Source organism: Triticum urartu, chromosome 5A (genome assembly GCF_056163025.1).
Source record: "Triticum urartu cultivar PI428250 chromosome 5A, HENAU_Tu73, whole genome shotgun sequence".
NCBI lineage: Eukaryota > Viridiplantae > Streptophyta > Magnoliopsida > Poales > Poaceae > Triticum > Triticum urartu.
This window is the reverse complement of record NC_141877.1, coordinates 78167509-78188403: the sequence shown is the minus strand read 5'-3', so window position 1 is coordinate 78188403 and position 20895 is coordinate 78167509. Positions and strand designations below refer to the sequence as shown.

The 20895-nt window shown below is 54.3% G+C and overlaps 1 pseudogene; it reads left to right on the top strand.

Annotated features, from left to right (window-relative positions):
• Nucleotides 1–2226: 2226 nt before the first annotated feature.
• On the top strand, nucleotides 2227–3256 carry LOC147970341 (uncharacterized; annotated as a pseudogene).
• The last annotated feature ends 17639 nt before the right edge of the window (nucleotides 3257–20895 follow it).

Here is a 20895-nt window from a genome sequence, read left to right as displayed (position 1 = left end):
ATCTCCCTGACGGAGCCCTTTCCTGTGCCTGATCCTGCTCCCTGTCGTTCCGTTTAGGAGGAACTGAGAGCTCAACATCAAAAGCAACCATGCCATCCAATCCGTCCACCTAGCGCTGAAGCCCATCTCTTGTAACAGCTCCAGCAGGTAATCCCAGGAAACACTGTCAAACGCCTTTGATATATCCAAGTTCAACAGCAGCGACGGTGTTCTGCTTCTGTGCAACGCTCGTACTCCATTTTGCACGTACAGGAAGCTATCCTGGATGCACCTCTTCTTCATGAAGGCCGATTGCGCTGGTGAGACAATTGTGTGTATCACTTTTGTCAGTCTGATTGACAAAACCTTGGTCACCAGCTTGGCAAAAGAATGTATCAAACTGATCGGTCGAAAGTCAGTTATTCTCGCTGCACCCTCTTTCTTTGGAAGTAGCGCCACAAATGCCGTGTTCAGTGCAGCTAAACTCCCCCCCCCCCGCGCGAGGCTGTAGAAGCGGTGGAATGCCACCATGATGTCATTCTTGATGATCGGCCAGCAGGCTCTGAAGAAAGTGCCAATGAAGCCGTCAGGCCCCGGCGCTTTTTCTGCCGGTGACTGCAAAATTGCTGCCCAGAATTCGTCTTCAGAGAATGGATTGTCCAACCCAGCAGCTTGAACCCTTGGCAACCGCAGCGCCTCCCAGTTTAGCGTGACACTCTAGCCCATGCTAGCTGCCATTACTTTGCTAAAGTGATCATGGATGGCTTGGGCCTTGTCTGCATGTGTTATTGCAATTCCGTCATCGTTCTGAATGGAGTGAATGAAATTTGTGCGCCTCCTGGAACTGAACTTGGCATGAAAAAACTTGGTGCTAGCATCACCCACTCGCAGCCAGAGCACCCGGGAGGCTTGCCTTTTCCTGGCTCTCTCGATGGCCGCCAGCCCCACCAATCTCATCTTGAGCAGTCTGCACAGTGTAAATTCTGCAGCCGATAGAGTTCTTGCTTCTTGAGCTACTTCTAACCGCAAGATGACCTCACTGGCAATGTGGAACTGCAGCTTTGCGTCACTAAAAAGAGAGTTGCTCCAAATCTTGAGATCGCTTGGTTTGCTTGGTCAGTGCGGGTCAGCTTGGTTTGCAACCTTGAGAACGCACAGCGCTGCTGAACTGGCCTATTCCAAGTCCGCTCGACGGTGGCCTGAAAATGTGGGAACTTTGGCCAGAAGGACTCAAAGCGAAAGCGGGCAGGGCGCTTAGGGGCGTCGCACGGTGCTAGGATCAGCGGGCAACGATCAGAGCATGCCGTGGCAGAGGCCATCAGCCCATAAGTGGGGAACAGCAGCTCCCAGTTCACATTGCAGAAAAACTTATCTATGCTAACCAAGGTAGGGTTTAGCCGTTCATTACTCCACGTGAAACGTCCATTTTTGCACTTGATCTCCCGCAGGCAAGCCGAGTCGATCGCAGCTCTAAACCTACCCATAATGCGCCTATTTAAGTTGAAATTGTTTTTGTCCCTAGCCTCATAGATTATGTTGAAATCGCCTGTAAGTAGCCACGGCTCAAACGAGGGTGGCGCTGATCTACCTAGCTCACATAGGAAATCGTCTTTTCTACCCTCATCCGCTGGCCCGTAGACTGTGGTTAGCCAGAACGTAGTCGCCGAACGCAGGACGGTGACTTTTGCAGTGATTGCAAATTCTCCTACAGCATGGGAAACGATCTGGTTATCCCAAAGAACTGCAATCCCTCCCCTGGTGCCTATCGCCGGAAGGACGATGCAGTCAGCCAGCCTCGCTCCTCCTACATCCTTGACTAGGGCCGGCGACCAAACATCAATCTTGGTTTCCTGGAGGCATAGGATTGCCGGTCGATGTGCTGTCGCCGTTTCGCACACAGCATCATGTTTAGCTGGCATGTTCAATCCTCGCACATTCCAGCTCAGAATTGGGCAGTGATTGTCATCCATAAGGAAACCAAAACATGCTCCAACGACTACTACTACCATTGAAAAGGATCAGGAATGGAAACAACCACACACAGCCACGTTCGAGGGGATGCTGGCGCCCTCCAGTAGGCCCCAAACTGCGCCAACACTAGCTAAACCTACCTGCTAACCTGACAAGAACAGAAACAAGACCTAACTCAACCTCGCGGAAGGCCGGGCGCCGTTGGAGGCTACTAACATAAGCAGAAACTAACATGATCACACTACGGCCTCATCGGCAGCTCCATCAGGTCCTGCCATGGCGGCAGCAACACGCAGCGCCTCGTGGTTGAGGCGGGTGATCTTGGCGATGTAGGCAATGTCTTCGTCGGAGAGCGGCTCGTCGAACTTGCGCAGAAGCTTCTCAGCAGCCTTGGCGGTCATCTTCTCCTTGGAACCCAGCAGGCCCAGCTCTCGCACCAGCCTAAGGGTTCCCCGCTGCGCCACCGGCACTGGGGATGGGTTGGCCGCCTGCCTGGCGCTGTGACGAACGAGGGGCGGCACAGTCCTGGTCTTGGGGGGGCTGACGAACGGCGCACCGGCGCAGTGGGCACTAGCGGCGGCTTTGTTCCTTGGAAGAGGCCCTGCGGTGCAGCAGCTGCGTCTGCAGGTGCGGCAGTCGCGTCAAGCTGCAGGCAGCAGACCTGACGGGTGACAGCGCCGAGCTGCATTTCCACCACCGTGGGGCGGGCCGGCTTGTTGCAGCTTAGGAGGCCTACCGCAGAAGATGAGCCCGCCAGAGTTGGGCCGAAGGCGTCCAGCAGGGCCGTGGACGCGGCATTGGCGTTGTTGACTTCTCCGTTGAAAAGCAGTGGCTCAGAAACGGCAGCTGCCACGTGAGCCTCCAGCTCAGCGGCCATGCAGTCGACAGCGCTGTCTTGGCGCCGGCGAAGAAGTCCGCAATCGGGTCGGCGGCTGGTGGCGCGTCGACAGGTGCCTGGGAGGGCAGGGGCCGCGGGGCTTGGAGCAAGGCTGGCCCTGCACCCCCAGCATGGTGGTGACCAGCGTTGCGGCGGCCCCTGGAGCTCTCTGAGCGGCGCATGCCCGGGGGGAGCGGCTGCGGCGGCGCGAGGAGGCCTCCGTATCCACCACCTTCTCCTTACCCACACGGCTGCGACCCAGGAGGGTGTCTTTCCAAGACCTGCGCCCGCCCTGCTCGTCGTCCTTGCGGCCACCTCCGTGAGCACCGCCGCTGCACCCCACATCCACCAGCGTGGCGAGCTGACGGCGATGCTGCGGCTCACGCTGGCCATCCTCCACGCCCTTCTTCCAGGAGGCCGCCGGGATGATGCGCGGCATCGGCCTGTCATCGTCATCCGAACCCGAGGACGGCAGGCCGCTCTGAGCAGAGCGCGGCGACCGCGCCTTGTACGGGGTCCAGTCCTCGATGCGATCGACGTGGATGAGGACGTCGTGGCGGATTGCAGATGGTGGCGCAGCGACGACGCGGCCGGGCGGCGAAAAGCCCAGCATCTCCTCCACTCTGCCCGCCCTGCGCTGCATCAGCCAGAAGGTGTGCTTGGTCGGGATGAGGCCGACGTCCCATACCCATACCCAGCAGGCGAAACTCTTGGTGTGGCTGCGCTCAAACGTGCGGCTGTCGAGGCGGTCGACGCGACAGCCGAGCGCCTCCTCAGCCCCCTCCACAGACCAGAAGTGCTGCGGCATTTTCTCGATGACGACTCGACGTGGTAGTTGAACGGCTGGATCACGGCATGGTCGTCTTCATGCCAACGCTTGATGAAGAATTTGGCGCCGTCGACTGTCAGTGCGCCCAGCTTGGCCACCTGCTCCTGGTGGACCGGCAGGTCGAAGATGATGAGGTAGTCCTCCGGGTCGTGGCAGGTGATCCGCAGCTGGTGCGGCTGGATGCGCAGTCACGCCTCCAACTCCTGGCCGACCGCCATGGCAGAGGAGGTGCGCCTGGCGTCCGCCGCCGTGAGGAGCATGGCCTGGCGCTTGAGGACGAAGACGGCATGCTCTAGGGCGGGGGTAGACACGACGACCTTGCAGCTATGGCGCGGACGGCGCGCCGGGTCGGCGACGTGGGTGCCCTCCATGGCAGGTGACAGGGGCGCGGCGACGGTTGGAGGTGGAGGTACCGACTAACCGCGGCCGCACAGCACAGCATCGAATCGAGGCTGATTTCCACGAAACTGGAGCTGGCGGAAGGAAGGAAAAGCCCCGGCAGCTCGCGACCTGAGAAGAAGAAACCAACAAACGGTAAGGGTACAGAAGAAATGGCAACAGATTATCTAAAAACAAATTCATTAATACATCGTTGTTTTTCAATTTCTCATCGGCCGAATCGCGTATCCATCTGATGCCAAGCTCTAGTGGCCGGGACGGACTTGTACCTACAACAACCTAGCAGCTGGCTCCATGTACGTATGCAGGCCATTGCCGCCTACACGCTTCATAGAACGGAGGGTCGCAATATTTTTTATATGCAATGTATACATCCGGTACTTCAGTACGTGTATATCAGCTCAATCTGTATACATACACACTGTTGTTCATGACCGGTTGATTGGTTAAACTCGTGGGAGTCCTAGCTCTGAATTGTCGCGATCCATCGGCGCCATTTTCTCTCAGGCATATATAGAACCCTCACGTGTTTTTCCGTTTTTCAACTCCATTTATTCCACGCGAGAACCTGCATCCTCGCGCGCGTCTCTGTCACCTACGGCTAGGTAGATACGTTGATAAGATTTCATTCGCGCATCACTGACTAAAATTTGTCAACAAAATCCCTATTAGGTGACTAGATCAATCTTTGTAGTTGGCAAACAAAAGATGCCACGTAACAATGTTCAGCATAAGCTAATGCTTGTTCTTGATCATATCATGTTATTCAGTCAATACATAGATTTGTTTCGCACAACAACAATCGTAGTTACTAAGAGCATGGCTATATGAAACTAACATTACATCTATAGTTACTGAAAAAATTTCTCGAATACGCACGAGCATGCATATCATTCATTAAAGAGGAAGGGGAAGAACCCCAAAGTAACCAATGTACACGGTGTATTTACATGTCGGCTTTTCCGACACTACCAAGAAAACGAGAAAAGCTACAAGCCCGGAGCTGCCCACCTAACTACCTCTACATTTTGGGCCACCTTGCCAAACAAGCCTGCCTTGGTCCAGGCCTCCCCTTCATCCATGATCCGCTGCTTGAGGAGAGCTACTGATGGCGTTGTACCATTGAATACCACGTCGTTTCTGTGCTTCTAGAGCAACCAAAAGACTAGAAGAGAGGTTGCTCTTGTAGTTTTCTGGTTTGTGTCCAGTAGGTCCTACCTGATGCACCATGAGCTGAGCTCTTCGTTTCCGAGCGGCACAAAAGCAGACCGGCCCGTGACCCCAGCAGTCCAGTGCCAAATTTGCCTAGCGAACACACAATCCAGCAATAGATGGTTGATGGATTCGTCGGCCTGACCACAAAGCGGGCACGAGACTTGGTGTGGAAGGCCTCTACTGGCGAGTCGGTCGGAAGTCCAACACCTGTTCTTGAGCGTGAGCCAGGCGAAGAAGCGGCATCGTAGGGGTGCCTGAGATCCCCAGGTGATGGCCGCCGTTGGGGACACCTCGAGCCCCATGAATTTGGCGGCATAAGCTGATCGCACAGAAAATTATCCATTGCTTTCCCAGCTCCACGAGATCACGTCTTGTTCGCCCGCAGTCGTCCGCACCATGGCCACACGATCCCAGAGCTCAAAGAATTGAAGCAAAGCAGCAGGTTGGAGGTCCGGATTGATGTCCCCCACCCAGTCGTTGTTCTGAAGCGCGCGCGCCACCGTTTTCGATCTTTTGATTCCAGGTGAGATCTTGGCGTAGATGAGAGGGGCCAGATCGCGTACCCGACACCCGAGAAGCCACTTATCTTCCCAGAAGAAGATGGATGTCTTGTCGCCCACAGAGATGTTCACTGCCGCATCCACAAGTGCTAGAGATTCTTTGGGTACCTTGATTTGAAATTCACTCCAGGGCCTGTCTTTGTCATACTTCTGCGACCACGGCCACCTGGCCTGGAGGGATTTGTTGAGCCATTGCAGGTTGGGTATTCCGAGGCCACCAGCCCATTTAGCTTTGCATATAGATTCCCAAGCCACAGAGCAGTTGCCGCCGTTCGCTTCTTTCTTACCACACCAAAGGAAGGCACGACAAATCTTGACGAGAGCGGTGATCGTTTTCGCCGGCAAGTCTAGGGCAAGCATGGAGTGCACCGGGATTGCACACAAGACGGATTGAATGAGCAGCAACCGCCCACTCCTCGGAAGCATAGCCGCCTTCCAGAGAGGGAGCTCGTCTCCTACCTTGTCCACGAGAGCTTGTAGCTGGGCAGCAGTTTGCTTTCTAAGGGTCAACGGCAGCCCCAGATATTTGCACGGGAATGGCGCAGCAGTGCATCCCAGAGTTTCAGTGACAAGTTGCATCTCGTCCTGGGAGCAACGAATTGAGAGCACCATGCTTTTGCTCATGTTGACAACCAGCCCCAAGGCCTGCCCAAACAGCTTGAAGATGGGGTGGCAGGTTTGTGCCTCGAGCTCACTTGGTCTAAGGAAGACCACTACATCGTCAGCAAACATAGAGATACGTTGCCGTAACTCGGTTCTAGCAAGGTTGGAGAGTAAACCCTTCTCCGTTGCATATTGGAAGATGGCCCGAAGCGGCTCCATGCATAGGATAAAGAGCAAAGGAGACAGAGGCTCCCCTTGCCGCACTCCCTGACTAGCCAGGATAGGCCTGCCAGGCGATCCATTGACCATGACACGCGTCGAAGAAGTAGCCAAAATCCCACATATCCAAGAGATCCACCGATGTCCGAATCCCATCCTCCTCAACACCTCTAGTAGAAAGGGCCATTTGACTGTATCGAAGGCTTTAGTGATGTCCAGCTTGAGAAGCACCGCCGGGTTGCACAATGAATTTAAGCGCCACGCCGTACATTGCACGAGCATGAAGTTATCGTGAAGGGTGCGCCCTCGAATGAAAGCACTCTGGTGCAGCCCCACAAGCCGTGGCAGTTCCATCGCAAGTCTCATGGCCAAAATCTTAGCAAAGATTTTAGCCGGCGCACTTATAAGGCTAATCGGCCTGAAGTCTTTTATGTCCACCGCGCCTTGAATTTTCGGAAGGAGGGAGATGAGAGCTTTGTTGACAGCCGCAAGACCCCTCATATCGCCATCATAGAATTGCGAAAGCGCCCGCATGAAATCTCCTTTGATGATCTGCCAACACGTCAGAAAGAACATGCCCATAAAGCTGTCAGGGCCTGGAGCTTTATCCAGCGGCATGGATTTGAGGACTCCTTCTACCTCTTCGTCGGAGAATGGCAGCTCCAGGTGCGCAAGATCAAGCCGGGCTAGGTCAAGCTGATCCAGGTCGATAGCGGCAAGCCGGGGAGTCGTCGTACCGAGCAAGCCGGAGTAGTAGTCGTCCACAGCGGTCGCAATATCTTCCTGACCAGTGAGGACCGCGCCATTGTGCTGCATAGTGGTGATCACACTCTTCCGTTGTCTGTGCCTTGCGTGCTTGTGGAAAAATGTTGTGTTTGCATCGCCTTCCTTGAGCTGAAGTAACCGTGATCACTGTCTAGCGATCGTGCGCTCCAAAGAACAGAGCCCTAGCAGCTTCTTTTTCAGTAACTTCCGCAGACCGTGCTCATGCTCAGAGAGCTGCCTAGTGTCCATGGCCTTGTCAAGTCTCCCAATTACTTCCAAAGCGACAGCAATTTGCAGCCGAATGTTCCCAATCCGGCGATCGCTCCATTGCTGAAGGGCTTTTGCCGTTGCGTGCATTTTGTTATCAAGGATGATGAAAGGGTTTCCAGAGGCAGGAATAGAATGCCACGCCGAGCTGACCACGTCCAGGAAGCCATCCACCTTGGGCCAGAAAGCCTCGAAGCGGAAACGATGGCCCAAGTGGAAATCTGCGTCCAGGTCCACCAACAGAGGGGAGTGATCGGAGATAGCCGAGCCCAAGGCAGTCAACAAGTGGCGAGGATAGATGTCTTCCCAACAGTTGGAGACGAAAATGTGATCGATCTTCTCAAGGGTGGGGCGCTTACGTTCATTAGACCACGTGTATCTCCTACCATTGAGATAAAGCTCTTTAAGGGCGAGCCTATTGAGGAGCGCTCGAAACCGTGCCATCATTCTGCGATTAACCACGTTGTTGTTTTTGTCCTCCGGATTCACGAGTAAGTTGAAATCACCCGCAACCATCCAAGGGCCCACATGGAGATCTCGAATGTCTCGAATTTCCTGGATGAACTCCACCTTATCCACATCACTTTGCGGGCCGTAGACACCCGTAAACCACCAGTGAGGCCCCCCTTCTTGTTTAAAAAGGGCCGTTAGAGTGTTTGTCGTAACATGCGGATTTGAGCCCATCACCACCGTTTTATCCCAAGCGAGGAGGATGCCGCCGCGGGAACATAGAAAAAGTCCTCAAATTTATTCCCAAGGCATTGTTTCACAACATCACAAGTCATCAACTCCATCTTAGTCTCTTGTAGGCACACTATGCTAACCGCGGCCGAGAGAACAATCTGGTAAACTGAGCTACGGCGCGCCGGGGAATTAAGCCCGCGCACGTTCCACACCAAAATTTTCGGGGGTTGAGATGTCATGTTAGGGACCCACCAAAGTACCACCACGCAGGGGCTCTACCGGCCCACCACCACGTCCACATCCTCTTCCATGAGCGGAAGAGTCGAAGCATCCCAACTAAAGAGAGCAAGAATGGCCTGTATATGGCTGTCCACTAGAGGTTTGTCGAATAGGTCCACGTAGGCTTGCAGCGCGTCGTCGGAGATCACATCGCCCTCGTTGGCAAGGCAGAGCTTCCGGATGAGTACCGCCTGTTGCTTGGATGCCTTGGAAGCTCGGCCACCCTTGGCAAGCCTCACACTACGCCGAGGAGTGGACACAGGTGGCCGTTTTTGTCTTGGCTTCCTCTGCTTCTTCGGAACCTCGCACGATTTCGGCTGGGAAAGCAGCGGGGAGATCACCTGCCTGAGCTCAGAACAGAGGAGAGCAACTTGGTCCTGCGGCGATGGATGGGAAGGAGCAATCGGCTCGCCGTGGGAGGAGTGGCGATCTGATAAACTAACAACGATCCAGTCTTGGCCATTCATCTATGGGCTGCAAGGGCGCGTCCCATCCTGCATGCATGCAGGCACGTCCAGATCATGCAAAGTGGATCCACAATCCACCGGATCCAAGAGGGAAGCAGGCGTCGAGCTGGCGTCGCAGTAATCGTCCACACATGGCGACAAACCCGAGCAGCCATAATTGGCGGCAGGGGTGGGTGGCGAATCTTCCTGGAGAAGATCAAGGTCCTAGCAACTAATCTGAACTCGCGGAGAGGATAGGCCCACCATGGGTGAAGCGTCAAGGGCAGGAGCCGCACGGATCCCGCATCGAGTTGGTTGGCCGACAGAGGCAGGGTCGCGGGTCGGGGGATTGGCGCCCCAGTCCAACAGTGCAGAACCACAGCCCGAGGAGAGGCCCACATGATCCCAATGAGGCCCCGTACCGCTTTTCGCAGAGGCCAGCGCCGAAATGTCGACATCCTGGCCCACCTGATCAGTCGCCAAAGGGCCAACCACACTGGCCGAGCTGAAAACACCTGGCAAACTTGCATCGACGACCGCCAGCGCAGAGACCGCCACATCCTGGGCCCTGCAGACGGACTGCCTTTGTTGACCCGTTTGAACGCCACCTTGACGCGAGATGGAAGGCACGGGCGCAGCCGAGGGCGCCGCCGGCGCGCCACCGTCCACCGGAGAAAGATCAGCCTGACCACCCGAATCTGCAGGGCCACGACCACTAGTCGAGTCTGCCCCGGAACCACCATCACACCCACCATCAGATGGTGGCGAAGGAGGCGGCGATGGGGGCGGCGAAGGAGGCGGCGGTGGGGGCGGCGCGCTCGCTGGCGGGCCGAGCCGGATGGCACCTTCTTCTTGGACGATGGAGATTGGATACCAAAGTGCATCAGCAGCACAGGCGGAGCACACGGCCCCAAAACGGCAACTCCCAGGTTCTTCGATGATGAGGATGTGCCGAGAAGGAATCCGCACCGGATCGTCTGTACGCAGCCACACCTGAAAGCCGGCCATGTCGCTCCGGGCTTCAGTCGAAGCGGCCACCTTGATGACGCCGCCCAATCCATGCAGTGCGGATCGTCTGTACGCAGCCACACCCAAAAGCCGGCCATGTCGCTCCAGGCTTCAGTCGAAGCGGCCACCTTGATGACGCCGCCCAATCCATGCAGGAGAGCCTCGGCCGACCGCCGAGTCCAGGCATTCGCCGGCACCCCCCAGAGCGACAGGGGAACCAAGAACGGCATGGAGATGGCCGTCGCACGGGCCTGGCGCGACCAGGGCCGGAGCACCAGGTCGAACTGAGGCGTGCCCGCCCTACCACGCCGCAGAAGCCTGTTCCGAATGTCCAACGATCTGCAAAGCACCAGGAACTCCTCCGGGAAGAACTCGCGGATTGAAGCATCGAGGGGCGCCAGGTCGAATTCCTCTACCAACACCGCCAAGCTCGCCGCCTGACGAGAGCCCACAACGGAGACCACCACAGTACGAGCCAGCTCCTCTTCAAGGGCGTAGAGGTCTGGCCTGGACTCCAAGAAGCAGCAATCCACCTGCTCATCCACCAAGATCTACGGGGCCGCCGACGAGGAGGAGGAGGCACCCGCTCCCAGCGGTGGAGCAAACGGCACGGCGAACTCCGGACCAGCCACACTCGCACATGACTCACCGCACACCACCTGAGCCCACGAGACACCGACACGAACCGCACCAGCAGGTGGCGGGCCTGGTGGCGGGGGGGGGGGGGGGCGGGGTAGAGGAGTGCCGGACGCGGGCGCCGCCGGCGGAGACGGAGGCCGCGCCCCAGCCGAGGGGACGGAGGGGCGAGGGCGAAGCGCGGGCGGTGGCCGCGGAACATCCACCGGAAAGGAGCTGCGGGGACGGGGCCGGGGCAGACCGCAGTCCCTGGAGATGTGGCCCTCCAAACCACAACGGACGCATACTGGAGGGTTGGTGCACATGGCAGAGATGTGCTTCTCGCTACCACAATTGTAGCAGCAGCAGACGAGCATAGCCGTGATGCGGCCACGCGGAGGCCTGGAGGAAGGGAGGATGTTGGGCCACCTGCCCGGAGGGGAACGCCGGTCATGCCTGGGGGGAAAGCGCCGAACTTGCCGGGAAGGGGGGAGCGCGAGCGCGAGGAAAACCCCCGCCGGCTTGGCCTGGTCTGCCAGCTAGAAGGACCAACCGCCGGCGGCGCGGCCGGGCGGGAGGACGCCCCCTGGAGGAGCGGCCCGTGCGCCGTGCCAACCACCTCGGGGACCACCAGGATCGAGCGGAGCACAGGGCGAGGACGAGGAGAAGCCGGGGGAGGGGAGGACACCGGCGACGCTTCGGAGGACGCCGCGGAGAGGGCGACCCGGTTCGACATCGTGGACGCCGCAGCCGGAGTGGACAGCCGGCGGAGGGGGGAGGGGGGTGGCCGCCGGGGCCGGAGTAGCCGCCGGCGCAGAGGAGGAGGGAGGGAGCGCACGCTCAGGGTTAAACCTGTGAGTGGCTGAAAATTATAATTAGTATTCTTTTCTACCTTTTCTCTTTTTCCGTCTTCATATCTATCTGTATTTGCCTATAGAAGCTAATGTATATGCAAGGCTCTTCCTTAAGAGTTGATTCCCTTTATTATTATTTTTCATGTCTTTCACGTTCACATAGACATAAAGACACGTAATTGGTCATAAAATCTGTCATTATACTTCATCTAATGTGCCAGCTTAGCGCATGTCAATATATACTACCAGTATAAATATTATGGCGTTGTGCATCACTTGATGCAAAGGTCGAGCGTTATCCTCTTTTCCAAAAAAGTACTAATAGGTTAGGATCGTCATGTGGCATGCTGGTTCCTGGCTCGCGACAATTAACATAGGTGGTGATCGAGCGGTATGCTACTAATCCTCGACCCGATATGCTACTTCTAGTAAACTATTATTTAACTTTGTTTTAGAAGAATGAACTATCATTTAACCAGGTCCGTATACGCCCACGAGGCCCACGTCCCCCGCGTCGCTCCCGTGTGGGCGACACGGGTGGATCGTCAATCCCTAGCGCCACCGCCAACAAAAATCAATCCTCCTCTACGCCGGAGGAAGCTGCAGGGCGAAGCCGCTGCGGCCGACGGCGGCAGCGGGGGTGTGCTCGGGCACGGCGGAGTCTCCCTTGGTGATGGCGATGTTTTGGGCGGCTGCTCGGTTCCGACAAGTCGGGCCGGGGGCCTGCCTCCTCGTATGCGCGTCGTACTGCTGCCGCTCGAGCGCGGGGCTGGAGTGAGGGGCGGGCCGGCCATTGCCGCTTTCGTCAGATCTGGCGCCGGGAGCCGCGGGCTGTGGACAGCATGGGCCGGTGTCCTCCGCCGTGATGTTAATGGCGTCGGCTTGGTGGAGGCAGTGGTATGGTGGCGGCCTTGTGCTCTTATCGCATCACGACAACTTATGCTTGATCAGTCCTCCTCGATCCGGCCGTCGACGTGTTCCGGAACTATAGCCGGAGATTTTGCCCAAGGATATCTGGATCGGATAGTATCCGCTCGTTTGCGTCCATATCAGCCTATGTGGCTCCAGGAGGGCGTGGCGCGAAGCTCTGCTATTTGTTTACACCATGGGACATATCGGCACCTCGATTTCCATGGCACAGAAAAAAGCGGAGAAAGTCTTGATGGCTGAGATCGAAGGATCTGTAAAGCGGAGGGGGCCTTGAAGGCGATGGAGCCAGCCAGGTGTTTGATAACTTTCAGTAGCAGTTGTGTCAAGTGGGGGCGACGACACTAGAGAATTTCATTTTTTGGTGGTGCTCCTCGGGTGCCAAGTCGTGACTTTCAGGGTGAAAACCTAAGGTCTGGCCTTAAGTGGTTGTGCCTGGCAATTGCATTGTTGAAGGTATTATTTTGAAAGCTCGGTTATTCTTTTCTTTCATGAATACGCAAAGATTGTGTATCTTTTCATTGATAGATGGAAGATAACGGTACAAAGAGAGAACAGTACAAAGGAAAGGGAGACGAGGACACCACACCAAAATGTGGGAAAAGAGAACAGAAGCAACACAACCCTAAACTAGCCTAGCCTGAACTCCAAACAACAAAGGCGAGGAGATGAGGCTCGGGACACCAAGGTCGCGTCATGACCAACGCGAGGCACCCACATCACGTGGCTACGACTCAAGAACCGACCGAATCAATATACCCCCACCGTAAGCGCCTAGAAGAGTCGGCGAGTGGGTTGTAGGACACGGCCGGGCCTGAGAAAGGAGACATGGAAGAAGAGCCGACGATGTCATACATTGCTCCCCGGATGCCCATGCCCGGAGAAGCAGCACACACCAAGCACGGCATCCAACATCTTGAGATCCAACGCCAGGGACGCCGCGAGCAACCAAGAAAGCGCCATCTTCGAGCACTGGGGTAACCCTAGATCCGGCTTCGGGTCGGACAGTGGGAAAGCTCGGTCTTTCTCCAGGGTGAAAACCTATGATCTTGGATCGGGCAACGACGATACTTGTGCACTGTTTCCTTCTTGAATGCGTCGCTTTTGGAGACCTTTTATGTTTTTCGGGTGTTCTTTTTGGTGGTGGTTTGTGTACTGCTGCTGAGAGGACTTGATCACTGTGGCGAGGTCTTTTTTTCATATACTTTTTATATTCTTTTCAGGTTGTGTGTATCCTAGATGTCTTTATGACTTTTTGTTAGTGCAGAGATTATCTGTAATTGGTATCTTTGTGATATTAATATATTTTTAAAAAAAAATCAAGTCAAATGAGCGTGGCGTACTTGTCACCCAACTCGGCGGCAGCTGCGTTACCTTTTTTAGGGAAACGTTTAGTGACGGCAGACCGGCCGAAGCTTTTGGCCGGTGGCGCTGGCTCGCGCGCTACGCGCATGTCTCTAATACAAGCCACGTAACCAGTAAGGCCCACCAACCGCTCATTCTTCTTCCTTATCTTCACTTGGAGCACCCCAGCCACCAATCCTCCACATCTCTATCTCACCGTCTCGCATCTCCGGCCGGCTCACGCGGGTCATGGCCTCCGCCCCATGAAATTGCTGCTGCCCAGGCCCACGCGCACCCCAGGAACTGCTGCGGGGAACCAAGTCAGCGATAACGGACGCAGACTGACAATGGTTGTCCACCACTTCCCTTCTCGTCCATCTCCGGCCACGGTCAAGGCGTACTCGCAGCTCCGCGGCTGCACGGCGTGCTACAACCAGTAACCGGCCATGCTACAACCGATGGCCGGATTTGTTACAAGGGAGGTGACGGTGATTTGTGGCGGCGACGTCGGTGCTGCGATTTTGCTGCAGCCGGCACCGGGAAAGCTACCACCGGCGACGGGATTTGCTACAACCAGTGTGGGCCATACCACGACGGTGGTGACCACGGCCCGACGGTAGTGCTACAACCAGTTTGTATTTTGCTACAACCAACCTCATTTTTTGCCACTACCATCTTTGAATTTTGCTGGAAATAACCCATTTTTTTTGCTACCACCGTCTTGATTTTTGCTACAACCAGTGTGTGATTTTGCTTCCACCATATCATGTTTTTGCTGGAACCGGCGGCTCGTATTTTTTGGTTCCATCTCCCGTGCGAGTTTTTTGCCGGAGCCAGGGTCCCATTTTCTTTTTTGCTTCCACAGTATGTTTATTTTGCTGGAATCGACACTGATTTTTGCTACCACCACTTATTTGGTTATAAGCTACGCGGTTGTGCCATTTTGATTTTGTAACCGGCGACGAGGATGGCCGGCTGCCATTGGACTGCAGCTGTCGCATCGGAGCTGCGGCCGTCGCCATGAGGAGCTGCAACAGTAGGAAACAGGCTGTTACATGCATGAAGCCAGCGACCACAACCGACAGCGACGACGGCGACCAGCGATGAGGGAAGCGACGGCGACCGACGTCGAGGGGAGCGACGGCCGGAGAACGTGCGGGTGGTGTTTCGAGGCCGGGGCGTCGCGCGGTGTCGGTTGACTTCTCTTTTTTTTTCTCTGCGGGCGAGCGGTTAACGAGGACGAAGATTAGCCTTTAACCGAACGGTTGTTTTTTTTGAGAGGGGATCGAACGGTTGTTAGTAAGCATATCGGACGGCTGCGGGCCGACCGGCCCAAATTTAGGCCAGTGTGCCGGCACAGAGTACTGGCCTTTTTTTTACGATGAAAAAAGAGTTTTATTCCAAATTAATAGAGTTACAATCGAGAGGCAGAAGATCCTCTATACATAGCATTGCTACCGATACGATTTCCTTGCAACCTAGAGATTTCGCTGCCCAATCAATCTATTTCCGTCTAACTCATACAGTAGAGTAGCGATTTGTGTTTGACTTTTGCTTGATTACTCAACATGTCCACACACTATGCAGTAGTCTAGTAAGCTTGATTATAGTGTCACTCTCGACGGCCCTCGGTTCCTTCTCCCTTCCCTCCTCGGTTTCTCACCGAGTAATTTGGGCAGCCGGTTCGATCGTTCCAAGGTTGCGAAGACTCGAGACTTGGTTGAAAGGATTGGTGGCCGGTGTTGTGTTTGTGTGTACGTTCTTCGTTGTGCCATGAGGAACCACAAGAAGTTGCTGCAGTTCCTGCGGCCGGACCCGACGGTGGCGGTGGCCAACGACGACGGGTGCTCCCCGCTGCCTTCGCCCATGACCAGCGGGAGCGTGAGCATGTCGGCCACGGCGTCCCCGTCGCAGGGAAGACGCCGCGGGAGGTTTAGGTTTTCATGGGAAAGTTTTAATGCAAACTGCTGATCTTCTCTGAACCTGTAGTTTTTTTTTCATTCAAACTTGAGAGCTTTTATTCAACGAAAGAACTCCTGGCATCATCAGCCAACAAGCTGGTGAGCAGGAAGGAAGGTCTGGAGTCAGTCCAACTCTCGGTGACCATCAGCGTGCAATCATGTTTTGTGCAAAGATGGGTTGATACATTGGCTGCTCTGTTTACATGTTGAATATCAAAATAAGAAAAAGACACAGTTAGCTCTCCAATTTCTAGAAGTACTAGCGCCACCACAGAAAAACTGTTATGGCGATTTTTTCAGAGATTAACAATCTTCAGGCAGTCTGTCTCCATTATCACATGCGAGAAACCACGCAGATTTGCAAAGATAACACCATCATGGAGCGCCAAGGTCTCCCCAATGAATGGATCTGTCACTTCCATACGAGGTTTACTCCATGCACCCAACAAAGCGTTACTAGAGCGGGCGACCCCCCCCCCCCCCCCACCTCCACACCCACTTTGTCTGAATCCGTATTCAGAGCCGCATCAGTATTGATTTTAACCACCCCAGGATCAGGAGGTCTCCACCCATGGCCTGGGAGTATCGAAGCATGGGCCTGTGGAACATCCAACAAGGCCAGGTCCTCTCTGATGCACCGAACCGAAGAGAAGGGGTCCAATTGGTCATCATCATGCGTGATTCTGTTTCTTGAGTGCCATATCGTCCACATGACTGAGATCATCTGAGCCCTCTCAGTATCAGAAAACTGACCATCACAAATGATGTCACAAGGCCATGTATTAGGATGCAAGCGTGGCTTACGAGTGCCAAAAAGAGCATAAGCTAGTTCCGGAACAACTTGGCATGAGAGCAATGCATTAGGGCATGCATCAAGTCCTCATTCATAGCATAGCAGGCATTACAGCTGCTTATAACTTTAATATGGCGACGCCGAAGAGTGCATTCGTCGGGTAGGATTCCTCTAATGACTCGCCACCAGAAAACACGTACCTTCGGCAATACCTTGAGCTTCCATAGTGTCTTCCACATATGTTCGTCAGTCTGTGAGGTGTTAGTGACCGTCCCTTCATCTAGAGCAACTCACTCGTTCCGATTCACAAGAGCACGGTACGTAGATTTTACAGAATAGATGCCACTCCTTTCATGGGCCCAAACTTGAAAATCATCACCACCACCACGCCGTAGTGGGATATTCAGAATGACGTTAGCGTCAAGGGCTATAAAAGTGTCTCGGATCAGCTCCCGCCGCCATGTCCAATTGTCAGTATCAGTGAGCTCATTTACAGTACCCAGTGTGGTTCCTCCTCGTATCCATTTATCATTCCAAATGAAGATAGAGCTCCCGTCCCCCATCCTCTTTATCAGCCCTGTTTGAAGCGCTCCCCTGCCTGCCACAATAGCTCGCCAAATGGTCGATGATATTGTGGTACAGTAGCCTCGATAAATCCAGAATCAAGGAAATAACGTCCCTTCATGCCCCGCGCACACAATGAATTTGGATTTGTGATGAATCTTCATCCGTGTTTGCCAAAAAACGCCAAGTTGAACAACTCAAGATCACGAAAATCCATTCCGCCGCGGACTTTTGGAGATGCAAGTTTGTCCCAAGACAGCCAGTGCATAGACCGGCAATCAAGGGAAGACGTAGTTGTTGTAAACGATGTAAAATGAGTGACGTATGTACGTATACATATGGAGCTAGCTACTTCACAAAACACAGACTGGTTTTTTTCTTCCAAAAAATGAACTCTTTTTTGGCATAGCGCAGGCTGGGCTGATTTCGCTGCAAATATATGGGTTCTTGAAGATTAGCTATTTGTCTAAAGAAAACAAGAGTTAATCCCTTCGATCCATATTAAATGACGCTGTTTTAGTGCAATTTTAGCAGGGGGTACAACTTTTGTAACTCGCAAGATCAAAGTGCAGGCAAGCCTCCTCATCCTTTCTTTGGCAAACAATAACATAAGTATTAGTTTCTCTCCTATCTTTCCACCACCCACTGATGGGTTCCATCAAATCAAATCAAACCCATCTCATTAACTGATGATTGACGGACGTGGAGGGGTAGATAGAGCTAGGTATCGGTAGCTATCTTGCAGCGACGAAACTGAAAGACCTTGAACACACCTGCATATGCAGATATACTTTCAGATCAGGCTTGAAGACTAAGAGATTAGAGATTGATAAGACATCTGCAGACAAGGGGTTTCTTTCAAGAAAATGATCGAAAAGGAACCCGTGGTGCCAATTTTGTGGTTGATTGTCAGCAAGAGCGGCAGTGTCAACATCAGTTTCTGTGGTTACTATTTCACCGGTAGCTGCATGATTACATTGAGATCGATCCTGCGCAAGCAACAAAATCAAAACTTTAAAACTGACCATATACGTCAGGGCCTGCTCCCTCTCAATGGCACAGCACCGTGACCGTGTGAACTGAAACTTTATTAATTACTCGTATGAACTGAACCGTGTGGAGGCCATTTCTTGCTACTTAATGGCCGCATGCATCGTTCTGATGTAGATGTTAAAAATGATGCATCAGCAGAAAGCAAATTGAGGAGCGCAGTCTCATGTATAATTAGCAAGATTAGCAAGATTGTTCTTATATATACTACAAAACAGAACAAGGACACGTGTTGCGACTTATGAGCAGACGTTATCTTTCGGTAATCCTGTCATATTATTAGGCCAACGCATAGATTTGCTTGGCAAGACGTGGACGTGGTTACTGATTAACTAATGGCCAGCTTAGCATCATGGTTCGTCTTGTCTCCTGATAGTTAACAAAGCGGTGGGATAATAACCCTAGATAGGGATAGATCATCTCCTAATTAACCAAACTGGTAGTAGTATATTGTTTTGTTGGGCCAGCTAGCTAGGCTCGTGTACAGATCTTGCGGACGATGTGTCCAGCAGGTATTGGAGCGTGGCGTCGATCCAACTAATTTTTCTTTTCAAGAACGTTTCGAGCATGGAGAAAGAAGGTCAATTAGAGCATCTATAGCCGCACCTCTCAAATCCGCTTTATACGACCGGACGGGCTGTCCAGTCATTGCCCGGTCACGGAATTTAGATCCAGACGGGCCTCTCAAACTGCCCTCAAATGCTCAGGCTGACCGGCACCCTCATATCTAGCCCAAATATGAGGTGGATATGGGGGGCGCCCGGGCACGCCCGTCACATCAGACCCGGCCCATGCTGGCCCACCCGATCTCATTTCTATTTGTCCTCATCCTCTCGCCGGAGCAAACCTAGCCACTTCACTTCACTCCTCTCTCCCACCCGAGCTCATCTTCGGCGGTTTCTGGCCTTCTCCGCCATGGCAGGCAGTGGATGGACTCCGACCAGTCCGGATCCGTCGATTGGGGTGTCATCTCGTGTGGGTTGGAGGAGGCAGTGGCAGTCCGCATTGCACTCCGCCGCTCCTGGGAGGACAGCGCCCGGCCGACGAACGAATCCGTCCGCCGCGACGCCATAGCGTCGGCTCACTGGGCGCTCGGTCCTCTAGTGCTGGATCCTCGCGGTGCTGCCCGGAACACCTGTCATTCCCCATCACCGGTCGGGCAGAGTATGAGTGCCACCGGGAACGGGCCGCCCGCCGTGGGAAGGAGAGGATAGGGGCCGCCGAGGCCTGTATCACGGCTGAAATGGCGGCGGCGGAGGCAGCTGATGCGGCGGCGCGGGCAGCCGCGGAGGAGGAAGCCATTCGCGCCCGCATTGTGAAGAAACGACAGCGGAGGAAGACGCGCGCCCTCGCCCGAGAGCAGAATCGGGCGGTCCGTGCCATGGCCGGACTGCCACCGAAGGAGGGGAGGAGGACAGTGACGACTAGGATAGCTCCGACCACGAGCAGATTCGGCAAGATCCGTACTGCGTCTTCAACCGATACTTTCGCGAGAAGGACGGCAAGGGCGCCGGGAAGGGCAAGGGCAGACGTGGATGAACTCCATCATGGCCAAACATGCCAAATTTTGGTAGTCCGATGGCTTGTTTAGTGTAGTGTGATGGAGTAGCTGGACCGTGCGTGTGCGTCGACGTAGTTGCATGAGTTTGTATGGATTTGAGATATGATAAGTGAGGTGTCCAGATATGGGTTGCATTTTTTGAGGAATGCTCGGTCAGTGCCCATGGACGCGTCCGGACATGTCCGCGGGCGTTTGAGGGACTAAATTTGTCAAGTTCGGTTGTAAATGCTCTAAGAAGACATTGGCTACAAGGAACATGATCATTGGGTTGGCACCCAAAGGAATTACAAACAAGACCCCCACCTCCCCCACTTCTAACTTGGTCTTTTTTTTGGCGGGAATAAGACACGTATTATACCATGACAGAAAAACTAATCTGATGTGCATCACTTATGACGAGCCCGGGGATATTTCTCTTTTTTCTAGGAAAAAAAACGAATTAATCTGATAGAACACATAATTGATATATCTTGGAATAGTCGGAGCATTTCTTAGCTAGCCAGGGCGAAAGTGAGAGCACATTGGTCAGTCGTTATCCGCTCCTCTCTTTCTTGTTCGAATCGGAGAAGCTCTGAAATGTGCGATGTAAGGAGATTGCCTCGCCTCCAAGATGAAGGCGGTTGCCCTTGGCTCGACACGGCATGCGGCCAGGCACGCAGCAGCTAGAGAGGCCGCTGAAAATTATCCGCTCGGGCCATCGATCATCGATCGACTATCCGCGGCCGCACGGCACGACATAGCTGACGAGTCGATGCTAAATATATGCAACTAGTAGTAGAGCTAGCGGACGGGAGGGAGGAAGGAAGGGAAGAAGAAATTTCGGCGTCGTGTCGCGCCTCCGAGCCTAGCGTTTGGATTTCTGCCGTCCCGCCGCCGGCCCATGGTTGACTGGCTGTGGTAGGTTGTGCTTCTGTGATTCTGTCCTGGTGGGTTGCTGGAATCGACAGACGATCGACCTGCCGTTGCCTCGCAGAGGCGATTGCATAGGAGGAATCGTATATGCGTCTGCTCCGTATCGATCTGTCGTCGCATTTGCGTGCAGCGACAGTGTGCGATCGGCTCTTGGGGGGCACGTGGCGCCAGCCCAACGGTTTCTTTCTCGATCTCCTTCATCTCTTTCTCGAC